The sequence below is a fragment of the Hemitrygon akajei genome, chromosome 4, assembly GCF_048418815.1.
Source record: "Hemitrygon akajei chromosome 4, sHemAka1.3, whole genome shotgun sequence".
Lineage (NCBI taxonomy): Eukaryota > Metazoa > Chordata > Chondrichthyes > Myliobatiformes > Dasyatidae > Hemitrygon > Hemitrygon akajei.
In genome coordinates, this window is record NC_133127.1 from 169,763,912 (window position 1) to 169,784,385 (window position 20,474).

A 20,474-nucleotide genomic window follows, 5' to 3' on the forward strand; every position below is an offset into this window, starting at 1 on the left:
TCATGCCCTGACCAATCAAGAATCTATCAATATCTGCCTTAAATATAAGATGGCCTTCACAGCTGCCTGTGGCATCGAGTTTCACAGATTCACCATTCTCTGGCTAAATAAATTCTTCCTCATCTCTGTTCTAAAAGAATGCCCCTCTATTCTGAGGCTGTCCTCCTGTCTTAGACTCTACCACTGTAGGAAACATCCTCTCCTCATCTACTCTATCAAGGCTTTTCACTATTCAATAGGTTTCAATTAAGTCACCCCTCATTCTTCTGACTTCCAGTGAATACTGGCCCAGAACAAACCACATTCATATGAAAAGCCGTTTAATCCTTGAATCATTTTCATGTACTGCCTTTGAACCCTCTCCAGTTTCAGCACATCCTTTCTAAGATAAAGGGCTCAAAATGGTTCATAATACTCCCAAGTGAGGCCTCACCAGTGCTTTATAAAGTCTCAATATTACATTCTTGCTTTTACAAACGTTTGTACATTCTAGTCCTCTTAAAATGAATGCTAACATCACATTTGTCTTCCACAACACAGACTCAACCTGCAAATTAACCTTTAGGGAATCATGCATGAGGACATCCAAGTCCCATTGCACCTCAGATTTTTGTTATTTTCTCTCCATTTGGAAAATAGTCAACCCTTTAATTTCTTCTATCAAAGTACATGACCATACACTTCCCAACACTGTATTCCATCTGCCATTTATTTGCCCATTCTCCTAATTGTCTAAGTCCTCCTGTAGCCTTTCTACTTACCCCACCTATCTTCATATTGTCTGCAATCTTTGCAACAAATCCATCATCCAAATCATTGACATATAATGTAAAAAGAATCGGTCCCCACACAACTCCCTGTGAAACATTACTAGTCATTGGCAACTAAGCTGAAAAGGCTCCCTATATTCCCACTATTTGCTTCCTGCCAATCAGCCAAGGCTCTATCCATGCTAGAATATTTCCTGTAATACCATGGGTTCATAGCTTGTTAAGCAGCCTCATGTGTGGCACCTTGTAAGACCTTCTGAAAATCCAACTTACACAACATCAACCGATTCTCCTTTGTCTATCCTACTTGTCATGTTTTCAAAGAATTCCCCTGATGACACCATGCTGACTACAGCCTATTTTATCATGTGCCTCTAAGTACTCTGAAACTACATCCTTAATCAACTCCAACACATTTCCAGCCACTGAGGTCAGACCAACTGGTCTCAATAGTTTCTTTTGTCTCTCTTCCTTCTTGAAGAGTGGAGTGACATTTGCAATTTTCCAGTCTTCCAGAACATTCCAGAATCCAGCAATTCTGAAATATCATTGCCACTGCCTCCATTATATCTTCAGCCCTGGGGTGTACACCATCTGTTCCAGGTGACTTATCTACCTTCAGACCTTGCAATTTCCTAAGAACCTTCTCCATAGTAATGGTTACTGTACACATTTCATGCACCCTGACTCCTGGGACTTCTACCATACTGCTGGTGTCTTCCAGTGAAGACTGATGCAAAATACTTCTTCAATTTGCTCACCTTTTCCTTGTCCTCCATTACTACCTCTCCAGCATTGTTTTCCAGCAGTCTGATATCCACTCTTGCCTCTCTTTTACACTTAATGAATCTGAAGAAACTTTTGGTATCCTCTTTAAAATTATTGGCTAGCTTATTTTCATATTCCATCTTTATCTTCTTAATGTTTTTAGTTGCCTTCTGTTGGATTTTAAAAGCTTCCCAATCCTCCAACTTCCCACTAATTTTTACTCTATTAGAAGCCCTGTCTTTGGCTTCTCTTGTTAGCCAGGTTGTGGCATCTTTCCTTTAGAATACTTCTTCCTCTTTGGGATGTATATATCCTGTGCCTTTCAAATTGCTTTCATAAATTCCAGCCATTGCTGCTCTGCCATCATCCCTGCCAGTGTTCTTTTCCAATCAATTCCAGCCAACTCCTCTCTCATGCCTCTGTAATTCCCTTTACTACACTATAATACTGATAAATCTAACTACAGCTTCTCCTTCTCAAATTTCAGGGTGAATTTGATCATATTATCATTTTCCCTTTAGGGTTCTTTTACCTTAAGCTCTCTAATCAATTCCTGTTCATCGCACAACACACAATCCAGAACAGCTGATCCCCGAGCTATCCATGTTATCCATGAGCTGCTCTAAAAGACCATCTCGTTGGTATTCTAGAAATTCCTCCTCCTGGAATCCAGCACCAACCTGATTTTCCCAATCTACCTGCATATTGAAGTCCCCCATGACTATTGTAACATTGTCCTTTTGGCATGCATTTTCTATTTCCCATTGTAATTTGCAGATCACTATTGTTTGGGAGGTCTGTATATAACTCCTATAGGGGCCTATTTACCACTGCAGCTCCTTAGCTCTATTCACAATGATTCAACACCTTTTGACCCTCTGTCACCTCTATCTAATGATTTGATTTCATTTTTTACCAACCAACGGAGCCACGCCACCACCTCTGCCTTCCTACCTGTACTATCATATCACAGACGGACATGGAATGGTCCCAAAGGCAGAACGCAGGCACTGAAGTACTAGGGGTAGGATAGGATGGGGATGCCATGGCATGCAGGGCTAATGCAGGCGGGGCTGGATCCCAGTGTTTGGGCGGGCTCAGGGCAGGAGGGTCCCAGCATTCCGTGGGGGGGTCAGGGCAGGAGGATCCCAGCGTGCGGGGGGGGCTCAGGGCAGGAGGGTCCCAGCGTTCGGGGGGGTCAGGGCAGGAGGATCCCAGTGTTCCGTGGGGGGGTCAGGGCAGGAGGATCCCAGAGTTCCGTGGGGGGGTCAGGGCAGGAGGATCCCAGCGTTCCGTGGGGGGGTCAGGGCAGGAGGATCCCAGCGTTCCGTGGGGGGGTCAGGGCAGGAGGATCCCAGAGTTCCGTGGGGGGGTCAGGGCAGGAGGATCCCAGCGTGCGGGGGGGGGGGGGGTCAGGGCAGGAGGATCCCAGCATTCGTGGGGGGGTCAGGGCAGGAGGATCCCAGCATTCGTGGGGGGGTCAGGGCAGGAGGATCCCAGCGTTTGGGGGGGGTCAGGGCAGGAGGATCCCAGCGTTCCGTGGGGGAGTCAGGGCAGGAGGATCCAAGCGTTCGGGGGGGTCAGGGCAGGAGGATCCCAGCGTTCCGTGGGGGGGTCAGGGCAGGAGGATCCCAGCGTTCGGGGGGTCAGGGCAGGAGGAACCCAGAATTCGGGGGGGTCAGGGCAGGAGGATCCCAGAATTCAGGGGGGGTCAGGGCAGGAGGAACCCAGAATTCGGGGGGGGTCAGGGCAGGAGGATCCCAGCGTTCGGGGGGGGGGGGGTCAGGACAGGAGGATCCCAGCGTTCCGTGGGGGAGTCAGGGCAGGAGGATCCCAGAATTCGGTGGGGGGGTCAGGGCAGGAGGATCCCAGCATTCGGGGGGGGGTCAGGGCAGGAGGATCCCAGCATTCGTGGGGGGGTCAGGGCAGGAGGATCCCAGCATTTGGGGGGGTCAGGGCAGGAGGATCCCAGAATTCGGGGGGGGGGGTCAGGGCAGGAGGATCCCAGCGTTCAGGGGAGGGTCAGGGCAGGAAGATCCCAGAACTCGGGGGGGTGGGGGTCAGGGCAGGAGGATCCCAGCTTTCGGTGGGGCGGGGGTCAGGGCAGGAGGATCCCAGCATTCGTGGGGGGGTCAGGGCAGGAGGATCCCAGCATTTGGGGGGGGTCAGGGCAGGAGGATCCCAGCGTTCCGTGGGGGAGTCAGGGCAGGAGGATCCAAGCGTTCGGGGGGGTCAGGGCAGGAGGATCCCAGCGTTCCGTGGGGGGGTCAGGGCAGGAGGATCCCAGCGTTCGGGGGGTCAGGGCAGGAGGAACCCAGAATTCGGGGGGGTCAGGGCAGGAGGATCCCAGAATTCAGGGGGGGTCAGGGCAGGAGGAACCCAGAATTCGGGGGGGTCAGGGCAGGAGGATCCCAGCGTTCGGGGGGGGGGGGGGTCAGGACAGGAGGATCCCAGCGTTCCGTGGGGGAGTCAGGGCAGGAGGATCCCAGAATTCGGTGGGGGGGTCAGGGCAGGAGGATCCCAGCATTCGGGGGGGGGTCAGGGCAGGAGGATCCCAGCATTCGTGGGGGGGTCAGGGCAGGAGGATCCCAGCATTTGGGGGGGGTCAGGGCAGGAGGATCCCAGAATTCGGGGGGGGGGGTCAGGGCAGGAGGATCCCAGCGTTCAGGGGAGGGTCAGGGCAGGAAGATCCCAGAACTCGGGGGGGTGGGGTCAGGGCAGGAGGATCCCAGCTTTCGGTGGGGCGGGGGTCAGGGCAGGAGGATCCCAGCGTTCGGGGGGGGGGGGTCAGGGCAGGAGGATCCCAGCATTCAGGGGGGGGGGGTCAGGGCAGGAGGATCCCAGAATTCGGGGGGGGGGGTCAGGGCAGGAGGATCCCAGAATTCGGGGGGGGGGGGTCAGGGCAGGAGGATCCCAGCGTTCGGGGGGGTCAGGGCAGGAGGATCCCAGCGTTTGGTGGGGGGGTCGGGGCAGGAGGATCCCAGCATTCCGTGGGGGGGTCAGGGCAGGAGGTTCCCAGCATTCCGTGGGGGGGGTCAGGGCAGGAGGATCCCAGAGTTCAGTGGGGGGGTCGGGGCAGGAGGATCTCAGCGTTCGGGGGGGGGGGGTCAGGGCAGGAGGATCCCAACGTTCCGTGGTGGGGTCGGGGCAGGAGGATCCCAGAGTTCCGTGGGGGGGGGGGTCAGGGCAGGAGGATCCCAGCGTTCGGGGGGGGGGATCAGGGCAGGAGGATCCCAGCATTCGGGGGGGGTCAGGGCAGGAGGATCCCAGCGTTCCGTGGGGGGGGTCAGGGCAGGGGGATCCCAGCGTTCCGTGGGGGGGTCAGGGCAGGAGGATCCCAGCGTTCCGTGGGGGGGTCAGGGCAGGAGGATCCCAGCGTTCCGTGGGGGGGTCAGGGCAGGGGGATCCCAGCGTTCCGTGGGGGGGTCAGGGCAGGAGGATCCCAGCGTTCGGGGGGGGGGTCAGGGCAGGGGGATCCCAGCGTTCCGGGGGGGGGGGTCAGGGCAGGAGGATCCCAGCGTTCGGGGGGAGGGGTCAGGGCAGGAGGATCCCAGCATTGTGGGGGGGTCAGGGCAGGAGGATCCCAGCGTTGTGGGGGGGTCAGGGCAGGAGGATCCCAGCGTTCGGGGGGGGGGGGGGTCAGGGCAGGAGGATCCCAGCATTTGGTGGGGGGGGTCAGGGCAGGAGGATCCCAGCATTTGGTGGGGGGGGTCAGGGCAGGAGGATCCCAGCATTCGGGGGGGTCAGGGCAGGAGGATCCCAGCATTTGGTGGGGGGGGTCAGGGCAGGAGGATCCCAGCATTTGGTGGGGGGGGTCAGGGCAGGAGAATCCCAGCGTTCGGGGGGAGGGGTCAGGGCAGGAGGATCCCAGCGTTCGGGGGGGGGGGGGTCAGGGCAGGAGGATCCCAGTGTTCAGGGGGGGGGTCAGGGCAGGAGGATCCCAGAATTCGGGGGGGGGGGGGTCAGGGCAGGAGGATCCCAGCGTTCGGGGGGGTCAGGGCAGGAGGATCCCAGCGTTTGGGGGGGTCAGGGCAGGAGGATCCCAGCGTTCGGGGGGGTCAGGGCAGGAGGATCCCAGCGTTTGGTGGGGTCAGGGCAGGAGGATCCCAGCATTCCGTGGGGGGGTCAGGGCAGGAGGATCCCAGCGTTCGGGGGGGGTCAGGGCAGGAGGATCCCAGCGTTTGGTGGGGGGGTCGGGGCAGGAGGATCCCAGCATTCCGTGGGGGGGTCAGGGCAGGAGGTTCCCAGCATTCCGTGGGGGGGTCAGGGCAGGAGGTTCCCAGAGTTCCGTGGGGGGGGGTCAGGGCAGGAGGATCCCAGCGTTTGGTGGGGGGGGGTCAGGGCAGGAGGATCCCAGAGTTCCGTGGGGGGGGGGGGTCAGGGAAGGAGGATCTCAGCGTTCGGGGGGGGGGGGTCAGGGCAGGAGGATCCCAGCATTCGTGGGGGGGGTCAGGGCAGGAGGATCCCAATGTTCCGTGGTGGGGTCGGGGCAGGAGGATCCCAGAGTTCCGTGGGGAGGTCAGGGCAGGAGGATCCCAGAATTCGGGGGTGGACAGGGCAGGAGGATCCCAGAATTCGGGGGTGGACAGGGCAGGAGGATCCCAGCGTTCGGGCGGGGTCAGGGCAGGAGGATCCCAGTGTTCGGGGGGGTCAGGGCAGGGGGATCCCAGCGTTCGGGGGGGTCAGGGCAGGAGGATCCCAGAATTCGGGGGTGGACAGGGCAAGAGGATCCCAGCGTTCGGGCGGGGTCAGGGCAGGAGGATCCCAGCGTTCGGGGGGGGTCAGGGCAGGAGGATCCCAGCGTTCGGGGGCGGGGTCAGGGCAGGAGGATCCCAGCATTCCGTGGGGGGGTCAGGGCAGGAGGTTCCCAGCATTCCGTGGGGGGGTCAGGGCAGGAGGATCCCAGAGTTCCGTGGGGGGGGGGGTCAGGACAGGAGGAGCCCAGCGTTCGGTGGGGGGGGGGGGGTCAGGGCAGGAGGATCCCAACATTCCGTGGTGGGGTCGGGGCAGGAGGATCCCAGAGTTCCGTGGGGGGGTCAGGGCAGTAGGATCTCAGCGTTTAGGGTGGACAGGGCAGGAGGATCCCAGAATTCGGGGGTGGTCAGGGCAGGAGGATCCCAGCGTTCGGGCGGGGTCAGGGCAGGAGGATCCCAGCGTTCGGGCGGGGTCAGGGCAGGAGGATCCCAGCGTTCGGGCGGGGTCAGGGCAGGAGGATCCCAGAATTCGTGGGGGGCAGGGCAGGTGGGTCCCAGAGTTCAGGGAGGGCAGAAGAGCCCCCTGAGGTGGGCGCATAACTCCTGGGCAGGGCTGCCTTACAGGCAGGAACAGAGGCCTGGGCAAGACGCGAAACCCTGGGCAGGTGCGGGCAGAACCCTACTAACCCTACTAACTAAACTGAAACAAACAAAAAAGAAAGAAAAAGAAAGATTGGGCAGTCCAATTCAGGATAAAAAAAATTTTAAAAGAGAGAAAAAAAAAACATCCAGTCATCTCCGAACCTACACGGATAAGGATTTTCCTCAAAGAGAATGAAGAAAAATAAATAAATAAAAATTAATTAAATCGTGAAAATATTGAATAAAGGGTGCCCAGACTTGTTCAAAATTAAAGGATGTATCAAATGTCCTGCTTCTAATTCTCTCCAAGCTTAGACATGACATAATGGAGGAGAGCCAATAGAAAACAATAGGCGGGTTAGATTTCTTTCCAATGTAGCAAAATAGCTCTCCTAGCCAGTAAAGTTGAAAAAGCTATCACATGTTGAGCGGAAGCAGACACTTTGCTTGCTTCCTCTGGAATAATCCCAAAAATTGCTGTAAGTGGATTAGGTTGAACATCCACATCTAAAACTTTAGATAATATTCCAAACACATCCTTCCAAAAATTGTTTAAGCTTACACAGGACCAAAACATATGAGTTAGAGTAGCCACTTCTGCGTTACATCGGTCACAAATAGGGCTTATATTAGGAAAAATATGTGCCAATTTATCTTTAGACATATAGGTCCTATGTACTAACTTAAACTGAATTAAGATATAGCGTGCGCAGATGGATGAATTATTGACTAAATAATAAATTTTACTCCATTGGTTGTCTGAAAGTGAATGTTTAAGTTCTACTTCCCAGATGCGTTGAACCCTATCATTAGGCGACATGCGAGCATTCATTAACTGTTTATAAATGATAGCTATTAATCATTTTTGAAAAGGTTTAAACTGAAAAATAGCATAAGCCAAATTTAAAGAGCAGACCGAGGAGTAATTCGGTAAAAAATCACATTAAAAATTCCTAACTTGTAAATACCTGAAAAAATGTGTATTAGAGATATCATATTTATCCACTAACTGTGAAAAGGACATTAAACAGTCCTGTAATAACAAATCTAAAATAGTTTTTATTCCCTTAATTTTCCATGTTAAAAACGCCTTATCCAAAGTTGATGGTTTAAAAAAGAAATTAGAATAAATATTACTAGAAAGTAGAAAATCATTTAATTCAAAAAATCTACGAAACTGAAACCAAATTTTTAAAGTATGTTTAACAATAGGGTTGAGAGCTTGTCTACCTATTCTGGAGAGCGAAAACGGAAGGGGAGCTCCTAATAAAGAAGCTAACGAAAACCCCACTACTGAATTTTCCTCCAACTGTAACCATGAAGGGTGATCTTGATCGTCTATATCATAAATCCAAAAAGTAATATAATGAATATTAATTGTCCATGAATAAAATCTAAAGTTTGGTAAAGGCAGTCCTCCATCTTTTTTTGATTTTTGCAATAAAAGTTTATTCACTCTAGAGCTTTTATTATTCCAAACATAAGACAAAATCAGAGAATCTATTTTATCAAAAAAAATTTTTGGAACAAAAGAGGGAACTGCTTGAAATATATATAAAAATTTCAGTAGAATAACTATTTTTATAGCATTTATTCGACCTATCAATGACATCGACATAGGTGACCATTTAGAAAGCGCCTGTTGAGTATATTCAACTAAAGGGGAGAAATTATACTGATATACCGGTAGATCTTTACAATTTTTAGTAACTTTGATAGCAAGGTAAGTAAAATGTTTTTTGGCAATATTAAAAGGTATTTGATCACAATAATCAGAATGGGAAAAAGGGAATGGTGAATAAACTGAATAAGAGTTTTGCCAGCGAGGGTGAGAAGTGAGTGTAATAACTGTTGCCAATGAGAAGCTGAAATGTCGAAGGTAGATAAGTCATCTAGATCAGTTGGACTACACCCCAGTGATCCGAACGAGGTATCTGAACAGATTGAGGAGGCTTCAGTAATGATCTTTCAAGAATCAGATTCTGGAACGGCTCTGAAGGACTGGAATATTGTCACTTTACTCTTCAGAAGAGATAAAGGAAAAGAAATTATCGGTCAGTTAGCATTCTTCAGTGGTTGACAGAATGTTAGAGTCCATCATTAAGGATGAGCTTTCAGGGTAGCTGAATCACCTTTCCAGCTCTTAGCTTCATCCCACCCCCTCCGGAGTCTTCTCCTATCATTTCGCATTTCCCCCTCCCCCCACTACTTTCAAATCTCTTACTATCTTTCCTTTCAGTTAGTCCTGACGAAGGGTCTCGGCCCGAAACGTCAACAGTGCTTCTCCTTATAGATGCTGCCTGGCCTGCTGTGTTCCACCAGCATTTTGTGCGTGTTGTACAGTATTTTCATGTCATTTTCTAAATATTTTGAAGTAGAATTTATTGTGCTAATCTACAGAACATTGTGCATCATATAAAATCAAGAGAAAAATTCCAAAATTTCTCAACTATTTACTAAAAATTAAAACCAAAATTGTGAGTCTGAAAAAGTCTTCATCCCCCTCCTTTGTAATTACCACACTCAATTTCCTCAGATGCCATTTGAGGTCTCATCAACACACCTAATTTGTCCAGATGGAATAGAGTGTTGGGAAATGTAAAAGAAACAATAGGGCAGACTATAACAGACGGGGAGAAGATTCAAACAGCAGAGATGCAGAGGGACGTAGGAGTCCTCATGCAAAACTCCCAGAATGTTAATTTACAGTTTGAGTCTGTGGTAAAGAAGGCTCATGCAATGTGGGCATTTCATTCAAGAAAATAGAATAGAAAATCAAGAAGATAATGCTGAGGCTTAATAAGCCCAGATGCGCTGAACAACTTCTATGCTCGATTTAAGACAGAAAATGATGTGGTGGTGAGGAAAACGAGCCCTTCTCCAAATGACCAGGTGCTGTGTCTTACCATGCTGATTTGAGGAAAACTCTATGCAGGGTCAACCCACAGAAGTCTGCTGGACTAGACAATATTACTGGCAGAGTGCACAGAGGATGTGCAGACCAGCTAGCAGATGTTCTCACTGACCTCTTCAACATCTCTCAGAGCAGCGGCATCATTCCAATGTGCTTCAAGGCCACCACCATCGTCCCTGTGCTAAAGAAGTCTTCAGTGTCATGCCTCAATGACTACCGTCCCATTGCACTCACATCCATCATCATGAAGTGTTTCGAGAAGGTCGTTATGAGGCACATCAAGAACCTGTTAGAATAAGTGTAAATAAAATTACTTATAAACCTTTAGAAATCAATGAAACTTCTAAAAAATTTTTATTCTGAACTGTATCAATCAGAATCACAAAATTATATTGTTGAAATAGAAATGTTTTTATCACAAATAACTCTCCCAAAATTGAATTCGGAAGAACAGAAGGGATTAGATGTGCCTTTTACATTAAAAGAGGTTGAAGAAGCTCTAGGATAACTTCAGAGTAATAAATCTCCATGAGAAGATGGCTTTCTGCTCGAATTTTACAAAAAGTTTAAAGATTTATTAATTCCTCCTTTTATGGAGCTAATACACAAAGCAGAAAGAACGCATAAACTTCCAGAATCTTTTTTGACAGCTATTTTAATAGTATTGCCAAAAAAAGACAGAGATCTTTTAAAGCCAACATCATATAGACCTATTTCTTTGTTGAACACGGACTATAAAATATTAGCAGAGATTTTATCTAATAGATTATCTAAATACTTACCAAAATTAATACATATGGACCAAACAGGATTTATTAAAAATAGACAATCGGCAGATAATGTAACTTGGTTACTCAGCATAATTCATCTGGCACAAAGGAGGGAAGAAATGAGTGTGGCAGTTGCTTTGGATGCAGAAAAAGCATTTGATCGATTGGAATGGGATTTTTTATTTAAGGTACTGGAAAAATATGGATTAGGAGTATCTTTTATAAAATGGATTAAAACCTTAAATACTAATCCCAAAGCTAAAGTGGTGACAAATGGCCAAATTTCAGCATCATTTCAGTTAACAAGGTCAACCAGAGAAGGTTGTCCATTATCACCTGCTTTATTTGTGTTGGCAATAGAACCATTAGCTGAATTAATTAGAACTGACTCAGATATTATGGGTTTCAGAGTTAATCAGGAGGAATATAAGATTAACTTATTTGCTGATGGTGTTCTGCTTTATCTAACTAACCCATTGCATTAGTTGCATAAATTATCGTCTAGATTTGGAAGAATATGGGAAAATATCAGGGTACAAAATAAATAGGGATAAAAGTGAAATTCTACCCCTTACTAAAGGAGATTATAGTCAATGTCGATTAATAACTCAATTTAGATGGCCGATAAATGGTATAAAGTATTTAGGTGTAAGAGTTGACAACGATATAAAGAATTTATATAAATTAAATTATTTGCCATTATTGAAAAAAATTCAAGAGGATCTTGATAAATGGATGATGTTACCAATAACATTAGTAGGTAGAGTCAATGCTGTAAAAATGAATATATTCCCTAGGTTACAATATTTATTCCAAACACTACAAATACAATTACTGCAGAAGTTTTATCAAGAGTTAAGTAAATGTGTGAGGAAGTTTCTTTGGAAAGGTAAGATGTCAAGAATATCGTTGGAAAAATTGACATGGACATTTGACGTAGGAGGGTTACAATTACCAAATTTTAAGAATTATTACAAAGCAAATCAACTTAGATTTATTGCATCTCTTTTTGATGAAGATAAACTGGCATGGATTAGAATAGAATTAGATAAAATAGGAGAAAATATACCAGAAGATTTTATATATAGATGGGAATTTAAATGGATACGGGAAAAGAAAGAATCTCCTATACTAAAACATTTGATTGATTTATGGAATAAGATAAATGTTGATGATGAGATAAAGAAATCTTTATTAGCAAAGAGACCTTTAATTCAAAATAAACATTCCTTTTACAATGGATAATCAACTTTTATATAACTGGTTTCAAAAAGGGATTAGATATATAGGAGACTGTTTTGAAGGAGATATATTAATGTCATTTGACCAATTAAAGAATAAATACAAAATATCAAATAACACTCTTTTTTTGTTATTTCTAAATAAGGGCTTATTTAAGAGATAAACTGGGTCAAACAATGTTATTGCCGAAACCTAATGAAATAGAAACTTTAATTCATAAAGGAAAAATTTAAAAAATGTATAATTTGATTCAAAAACAGGCAATTAAACAAGTAATTCATTAGTCAAGCCAAAAATGGGGAACTGATTTGAATATTAAAATTGATGAAACAAGTTGCTCAAGATTATGTCTTGAGAGTATGACAAATACAACAAATGTTCAACTAAGATTAGTACAATATAACTTTTTACATCAATTATATATTACACCACAAAAAATAAACAGATTAAACCCAAATTTATCTGATCAATGTTTTCGATGTAATCAAGAAATTGGTACTTTTTTACACTCTACTTGGTCTTGTTTTAAAATTCAACCTTTTTGGACAAATTTAAGAGTTTTACTGGAACAAATTATTGGAACACAGCTTCCACACGACCCAATATTATTCTTACTCGGTGATATTGAAGGGATAAAACCAAAACCCAAATTGAACAAATATCAGGAAGAATTCATAAAAATTGCATTGGCAGTAGCCAAAAAGGCTATTGCAGTTACTTGGAAATTGGATTTATACTTAAGTATAGATCATTGGAAGAATGAAATTTTCAGCTGCATTCCACTTCTAATTTAAGAAATAAATATGATATATTTCTGAAAATTCGGCGCCCTTATTTACAAAAGATAGGATTAAATACATAGGTGTTCCGAAGATAAAATTATTGGTCATCTGGGGAAAGAAACAAATATATATTTTCAAGCTATTTTGAACTCCATGGAGCATGTGGGGATCTTCCGATATCCAGGCACTCTTTCTTTCTTTTTTTTCTTTCTTTTTTTTTCTCTTTTTCTTATATATAGGGATATGTTAGGGGGAGGGTTGATTTTTTTTTCTATTCTGTAACCTATTTGAAAATTCAATAAAAAAAATTAAAAAAGAAATCTGTGTGGATGAGTGTGTGCCTACGAAGACTTACCGTACATTCCCAAACCAAAAGCCATGGATTAACCAGGAGGTATGTCATCTGCTGAAGGCTAGATCTATGGCATTGAGGTCTGGCAACCCAGGCCTGTACCAGAAAACCAGGTATGATTTGCGGAGGGCTATTTCAAGGGTGAAGAGACAATTTCGAACGTGGTTGGAGGCGATATCAGATGCACAGACTTACATCAGATATAACTCTGGTAGGTTTTCCAAGACATTACTGCTTACAAAGGAAAACCCAGTAGTATGAATGGCAGCGACGTTTCACTCCCAGATCAACTCAACGCCTTCTATGCATGTGTGACAAGTTTTAGGATAAGACACCAAAGATCTGTTAAGTTAAAAATTCGTTTAAAAACCGTGAAAACACATGTTAAAAAGGGCTAAAATACTAAAAGGTATTTAATTCATTTCATTGTTTCTTTCACTCTTTATTGTGTAAATTAAACCCTAATAGTGTTATCAGTGATCTGCAGAGTAGGCTTGATCTGCTAGCCTGAGGTCGATTGCTTGTGTCTCCACCCACATTCCCAGGGGACATCGCGGTACTTTCTCCACTGGAGTAAATTCTCGGTGAGGAAACTCGTCACGTCGTTGTCGTGATTATTTCTCCCCGTTGTTCAGGTATGTTGTCGGTAATTTACGCTGTTAAAGGGGTCATGATGACTTTCTAATCTGTGTAAAGTGCCCAGAGAGTGTTTATGTGACGTTTGAGCAAGTAAGAGTAATGTTTTGCCGAGTATATTAAAGCGCGTGTGTGAGCGGAGCCGCCGCCATTCTGTGTACGGATACCGCGTGTTTTGCTGCTTTGTGAGTTTACATGTGCACCTATGTAAATGCATTTTGCACGGTTGTTTGTGTATTATTTATTTAGTAACTTTAAGTTGTAAGACTTTACTGAGCTAATGCTACATATTATTCACCAGTAACAGTAGAGAAAATGTGAATTATGTCTCAGGGAAATACTGTGTATTGCTGTAACTTACAGAGGGTATGTATTCAGTTGTGACCAATTTGTTGTGAAGGTATGTTTTTTTGTAATTTGTGTATATTTTTGATGACTTGAGTAAATTCTCGATGAGGAAACCACCTCACGTTTTTGTCGTGATTATTTCTCCCCGTTTTTGAGAGGCGTAACATAACGGAGGCACCGCCGAGATGGCGCTTCAGATGTCCGGTGTCCATAACCTGGTGGCCGAATGCTGCAGCAGCTAAATTCTCCCCACAATACAACTCAGACATACTGTAATGAGGAAAGGCGCTGCTGTGTCGAGGAGAGCTGGAAGCTGGTGGTGGAGTACACGTCATCTGAGGCCAGTCAGAGATGATCAGGGACGTTAAAGGCCTTCCAGTTCAGAGCCAACTCCTGCGCAGTAAGTTTCTCCTGTCCTGTCAACATGTTGGCCTTAGAAGAGCTACAGGAAGCGGTAGTAGGAGGGTTACGTACCCTGACTAGAGACAATTTGCTCAAAGTTTGTGATTTTGTTGACATATCAGGTGAGTGAAGAACAGCTGGTGAAGGAAAGTCCCGCATATCACTAGTGACTCGTGTAATGAAATTTCTTGAAAGAGAAGAAGTGGCAGAGTTTGACGATGATGGCAGGTCGGAATTGTTGCGGCTGAGAGAGAAAATTGCAGACTTGACCGAGGGTACAGATAGTGGAGCAGCACCAGCCGGGGAAAGTGTGGAAAGGGCAGGGCCACGGAGAGAAGTAGAGGGACAAAGAACTGTGAAGCGACATAAAGAAGGGGAAATTGAGCAGCTCACCCCTGTTACTGCTACTGTTCATGAGTCTCAGTAGCAGTCTCGAACTACCGTGAGCCCACAAGTCAGCAGGCAGCCCTCTGTCAGTGCTCAGCCGCAGCAGCCGAGCCCATGCTGGCACAAAGATTTCAAAATCTCTGGCCAAATAGGCGAACCAGGCCAAAAGGATAAACTGACATTCTCCAGCTTTGCTCAGCAGATTGAGAACGGACTGAACAGAGGTTATCCTGAAATAGAAATAGTAGATGCGGTAGTTAGAGCTCTTTCTCCAGGCTCACAGTTACGCAGCTATTTGGAAGGAAGACCCATCCTGACTCTCCCCACACTCCGACGCATCCTGCGTTCCCACTTCCAAGAAAAGAGCGCCACAGAGCTTTACAAGCTGCTAGCTTCTAAAGCACAGAACAGCAAAGAAACCCCTCAGAGTTTTTTCATGCGGGTTCTAGATTTGAGTGCTGTTTGCTTCCCAAGAGTCAGAATCAGGGCTTAGGTATGATCCAGCTTTAGTCCAGTGCATGTGTTTACACACATTACTTACTGGTCTCCAGAATGACAGTATCAGGATAGACATGCAGCCTCTCCTCCTTGATACTGAGACCTCAGATGAGCTTTTGTTAGAGGGGTTAAACATTGCCTGTGCTAATGAGATGAAAGAAGAAACAAAAAGAAGTCTAACACCTCACAGTCAGCAACAAGTGTAAGCGTAGTGCAGTCAGAGGGTAGGCCACCTGCTAAGTGCCGGGTGAAGGAAGACAAGACACAGGTTTCCCCTGAACTGTTAACAGAGATACAAGAGCTTAAGACAGCTGTAGCTTCTTTAAAAGGTCTCAGTGCAGAAATAGCTCAGATTAAAGAGACTCTACAACAGACGAGTTTTCAGCAACAGCCCTATGCCCCAGCTGTAGTCAGGCCAGATAGAGACCCTCAGCCACCTGCTTCACCGCAGCAGTATTACAACAGCTAGAGCCAGCCACAAGCACATGTTCCAATACAGCCTCAGTATGGACCTAATCAGTACACTAACCGCTCTGTCCATGCTCCACGGAGATGTTTTGTCTGCCAGCAGACAGGAGCAAATGGACGCTGCCCGCACTGCTACCGATATGGAAGTGGAGAACATTTTCAAGCCAGCTGCAAAATTAGAGGAATCAGATCGTCGAGCGAGGCTCCTTTAAACAGGGTATGGTTACCACCACGGGACGGGTGTTAACCGTGACTAGCAAAGAGTCCCAGAAGCGTGCAAATTGTGGCAGTATGGACTCACCTGGCAAATGGAAACAAGAGTCATCCTGTGAGGAGAGGAATGTTAACACCCCCCCTCCCCCTTAGCTTGGGTCGGCCACCCCCACAAAGTCACCTCACTAGTTGGCAGACAGTGTATTGTCGAGTGTTACCTGGATGACCACCAACTGCAAGCTTTATGGGACACAGGCTCTCAGGTGTTGATAATCGATGAAAGATGGAAAGAGGAATACTTGCCAACCACAAGGCTGAGAGATGTCTTGGAGTTCCTTGACTCATGTGATGATTTGACATTGACTGCTACAAACGTAACTGAAATGCCGTACTTGGGAAGGATTGAAAGGACTTTCCAGCTAGCCTCTGAACCTGACCAAGCAGGAGAACTGATCATTCCAGTGCTTGTAATGAAAGGCTGGCACCTGTCTCATCCCATCATTGGCTTCAATATTATTGAGCACGTCCTGACTAAGAACGAAAAGACTAAACAGTACAGCACGATGAGGAAAGCTTTCCCAGTTCTCAAAGGAAACAAGGTGAGAGCCTTTATCCAGGCTGTTAGTGCAGAGCTGGAAAATGAGAATGCAGTGAAAATGAAGAAAGGAGGTTGCAGTTTCAAAAGACAGTAGTATTCAAGTTAACTGTCGTGTAGCTGCACAGGTTTTTAAAGAGGACGTGACCATGTTCTTTCAGCCAGACCTGAACCTGCAGTGGCCAGATGGTCTTGAGTTTTATGACACACCAATCAGAGTCAGGAAGGGGTACTCCCAGTCATCACAATTGATGTTTCTAACCCAACTGGCCATGACGTCGTTCTGCCGGGGCGCACTTTAATTGGCACAGTACAAACAATTATGACAGTTCTGCCCGCCCCGATTTCTGAGGAAGTTGCAACACCAGCCACAGTGAGCCACACCAGCATGAAACCCACTGGCCGTGCCAGTGAACAGTGGGACCCACCTGTAGATCTGAGTCACCTCAGTGAGGATCAGAGAGCAGTAGTGAGACAGATGCTTAGAGAAGAGCGTCATTCCTTCTCAAGGTCGGACAATGATATTGGCTGCATTGAAGACTTGCATATGACTATTTCGCTCAAAGACACCGAACCAGTCAAACGCACATATATATCAGTGCCAGGCCCCCTGTACCAGGAAATGAAGGGTTACCTCCACGATCTGATAGCACAGGGCTGGGTCAGGAAGTCAAACTCCTCATACTCCTCACCGGCTGTATGCGTTAGAAAAAAAGATGGCACCCTCCGGTTGTGCATAAATTACAGAGAACTGAACAGGAAGACCCATCCCGACCGTCAGCCTATCCCTCATGCCCAAGACATCATGGACAGACTAGGTGGTAACTCCTGGTTTTCCCTCCTCAATCAAAGAAAAGTTACCACCAGGGATTCATGGCAGAAGAGAGCAGACCGCTGATAGCTTTTGTTACCCCGTGGGGGCTTTATGAGTGGATTCGAATCCCGTTCGGCCTTCCAACGTTGTATGGAGGAATGTTGGGAAGGGCTTCGGGATGACATCTGCATTCCTTATCTGGACGATACACTGGTTTTCAGTAAGACCTTCGACGACCATGTGAATAACGTACGAACGGTGCTGCAACGCCTCAGAGAGTACGGCATCAAACTCAAGCGAAGTAAGTGCGACCTATTCAAGCGTGAGGTCCGCTATTTGGGCAGAAGGGTTTCTGCAAAGGGCAGTAGAGTTGATTCAGCCGACTTCGAAGCTGTTAGAGCACTAAAAGACATCAGACCTCAGACTGTGGGCCAACTCAGAAAAATGCTTGGTTTGCTCTCCTACTACCGGCAGTACATCAAAGACTTTCCACGGAAAGCCAGCTGTCTGTATGAGCTCCTGAAAACAGATCCGGCTGAAGTTCCTGACAACAGAAAACCACAAACAAGGGTAAAGAAAGTGAGCCATGTTGTACCCTCTGACAAGCCGATCATGTGGACAGACCAGCACCAACAGGTACTTGAACAGCTGATTGACTGTCTGCTCCATCCACCAGTGTTAGGCTTCCCTGATTTCACTCAGCCGTTCATTGTACACACGGATGCATCACACCAAGGCTTGGGAGTGATACTGTATCAGAAACAAGACGGCAAGCTTAGAGTTATTGCTTATGGCTTTGGCACATTGACGCAGCTGAAAGGAACTATCACCTCCATGCAGGCAAGCTAGAATTCCTGGCTTTAAAATGGGCGATCACTGACAAGTTCCGCGATTATCTGTACTATGCCCCAACCTTCACTGTATATAGTGATAACAACCCGCTCACCTACGTCCTGTCGACTGCAAAACTGAACACAACCACTTCCAGGTGGGTCGCAGTGTTGGTTGATTTCCACTTTACCATCAAGTACAGACCGGGAAAAGAGAACAGCGATGCCGATGCTTTGTTGAGGGTGCCGCTGGATGTAGAGTCACTGATGAGAGAATGTTCAGAGGAACTGCCGCCTAACACCATCGCAGCCGCCATACAAGCTGTTGAGGTACAGAAAGAGTCCCCTGCAACTTGGTCACTCAGCTGTATCCATGTCAGCCTCAGCTGAAGATGAGCTAGCCACTGCGTCAATCAGCCCCATACCAAAAGAACAGCTAAGAGTAGCACAAACATCAGACCCCGTTATCTGTCCTGTGTTAGAGAATAAACTGTAAGGTTCCAAGCCACCAGTCAGAGAGCTGAGAGCATTCAGTCCAAGGACAAAATGCCTGCTCAGAGACTGGGACAAATTGACAATAGACGATGATGGCATTCTACACACAACCACCACTGCCCGCAAGCAATTAGTCTTGCCAGAAAGCTACAAAGGGAAGGTGTTGGAAGAACTGCATAATCACATCGGACACCAAGGCGTTGATCGCACAGTATCTTTAGTGCGTGACCGCTTCTTCTGGCCATATATGCAATCAGACGTAGAGCACTATGTGACCAAAGCCTGCACTTGTCTAAAACAGAAGAAGCCCTGCCACGATACCAGGGCCCCCTTGACAAATATTGTGACAACACAGCCATTTGAATTGGTGTGCATTGACTTCCTCCATCTTGACCGATGCAAAGGTGGATATGAGTACATCCTTGTTATTGTTGATCATTTCACATGTTTTGCTGAGGCATACGCAACTACATCAAAGTTGGGGAAAACTGCTGCAAATCTCATCCCACACACACCACTCCCCCCCCCCACTCCACTATCCACACACACACCACTCCCCCCCACACTCCACCATCCACACACACACCACTCCCCCCCACACTCCACTATCCACACACGCACCACTCCCCCCCACACTCCACTATCCGCACACACACACCACTCCCCCCCCCACTCCACCATCCACACACACACCACTCCCCCCACACTCCACAATCCACACACACACCACTCCCCCCACAGTCCACAATCCACACACACACCACTCCCCCCACACTCCACAATCCACACACACACCACTCCCCCCCACAGTCCACAATCCACACACACACCACTCCCCCCACACTCCACAATCCACACACACACCACTCCCCCCCACAGTCCACAATCCACACACACACCACTCCCCCCACACTCCACAATCCACACACACACCACTCCCCCCCCACTCCACCATCCACACACACACCACTCCCCCCCACACTCCACCATCCACACACACACCACTCCCCCCCACACTCCACAATCCACACACACACCACTCCCCCCACACTCCACAATCCACACACACACCACTCCCCCCCACTCCACCATCCACACACACACCACTCCCCCCCACACTCCACCATCCACACACACACCACTCCCCCCACACTCCACCATCCACACACACACCACTCCCCCCACACTCCACCATCCACACACACACCACTCCCCCCCACACTCCACAATCCACACACACACCACTCCCCCCACACTCCACAATCCACACACACACACACACACACCACTCCCCCCACACTCCACAATCCACACACACACCACTCCCCCCACACTCCACAATCCACACACACACCACTCCCCCCACACTCCACTATCCACACACACACACCACTCCCCCCACACTCCACTATCCACACACACACCACTCCCCCCACACTCCACTATCCACACACACATCACTCCCCCCACACTCCACTATCCACACACACACACACCACTCCCCCCACACTCCACTATCCACACACACACACACCACTCCCCCCACACTCCACTATCCACACACACACACCACTCCCCCCACACTCCACTATCCACACACACACCACTCCCCCCACACTCCACAATCCACACACACACACCACTCCCTCCACACTCCACAATCCACACACACACACCACTCCCCCCACACTCCACCATCCACATGCAGAAGCTGGAACCCCCACTCACACCCAATCCCCACACCCTCCCTCCTACCCATCCCCCTGCTGTCACCTTTTTCCTCCCCTCCTCTTCTCCCCTCTTCCCTCCAACTTCCTCCCCTCTTCCCCCTCCCCACACTGGCACCACAACCCA

The 20,474-nt window shown here is 47.7% G+C and overlaps 1 long non-coding RNA gene across 2 annotated transcripts in view; it reads left to right on the forward strand.

Moving 5' to 3' along the window:
- Nucleotides 1–13,474: 13,474 nt before the first annotated feature.
- Nucleotides 13,475–20,474, forward strand: part of LOC140726930 (uncharacterized) — a 29,526-nt gene continuing 22,526 nt past the window's right edge. Inside the window, exon 1 of one of the 2 annotated variants that reach the window (XR_012098760.1) lies at nucleotides 13,475–13,569. This is a non-coding gene — a long non-coding RNA (uncharacterized lncRNA). The remainder of the gene's footprint in view (nucleotides 13,570–20,474) is intronic. The other variant, XR_012098761.1, reaches the window with a different exon arrangement.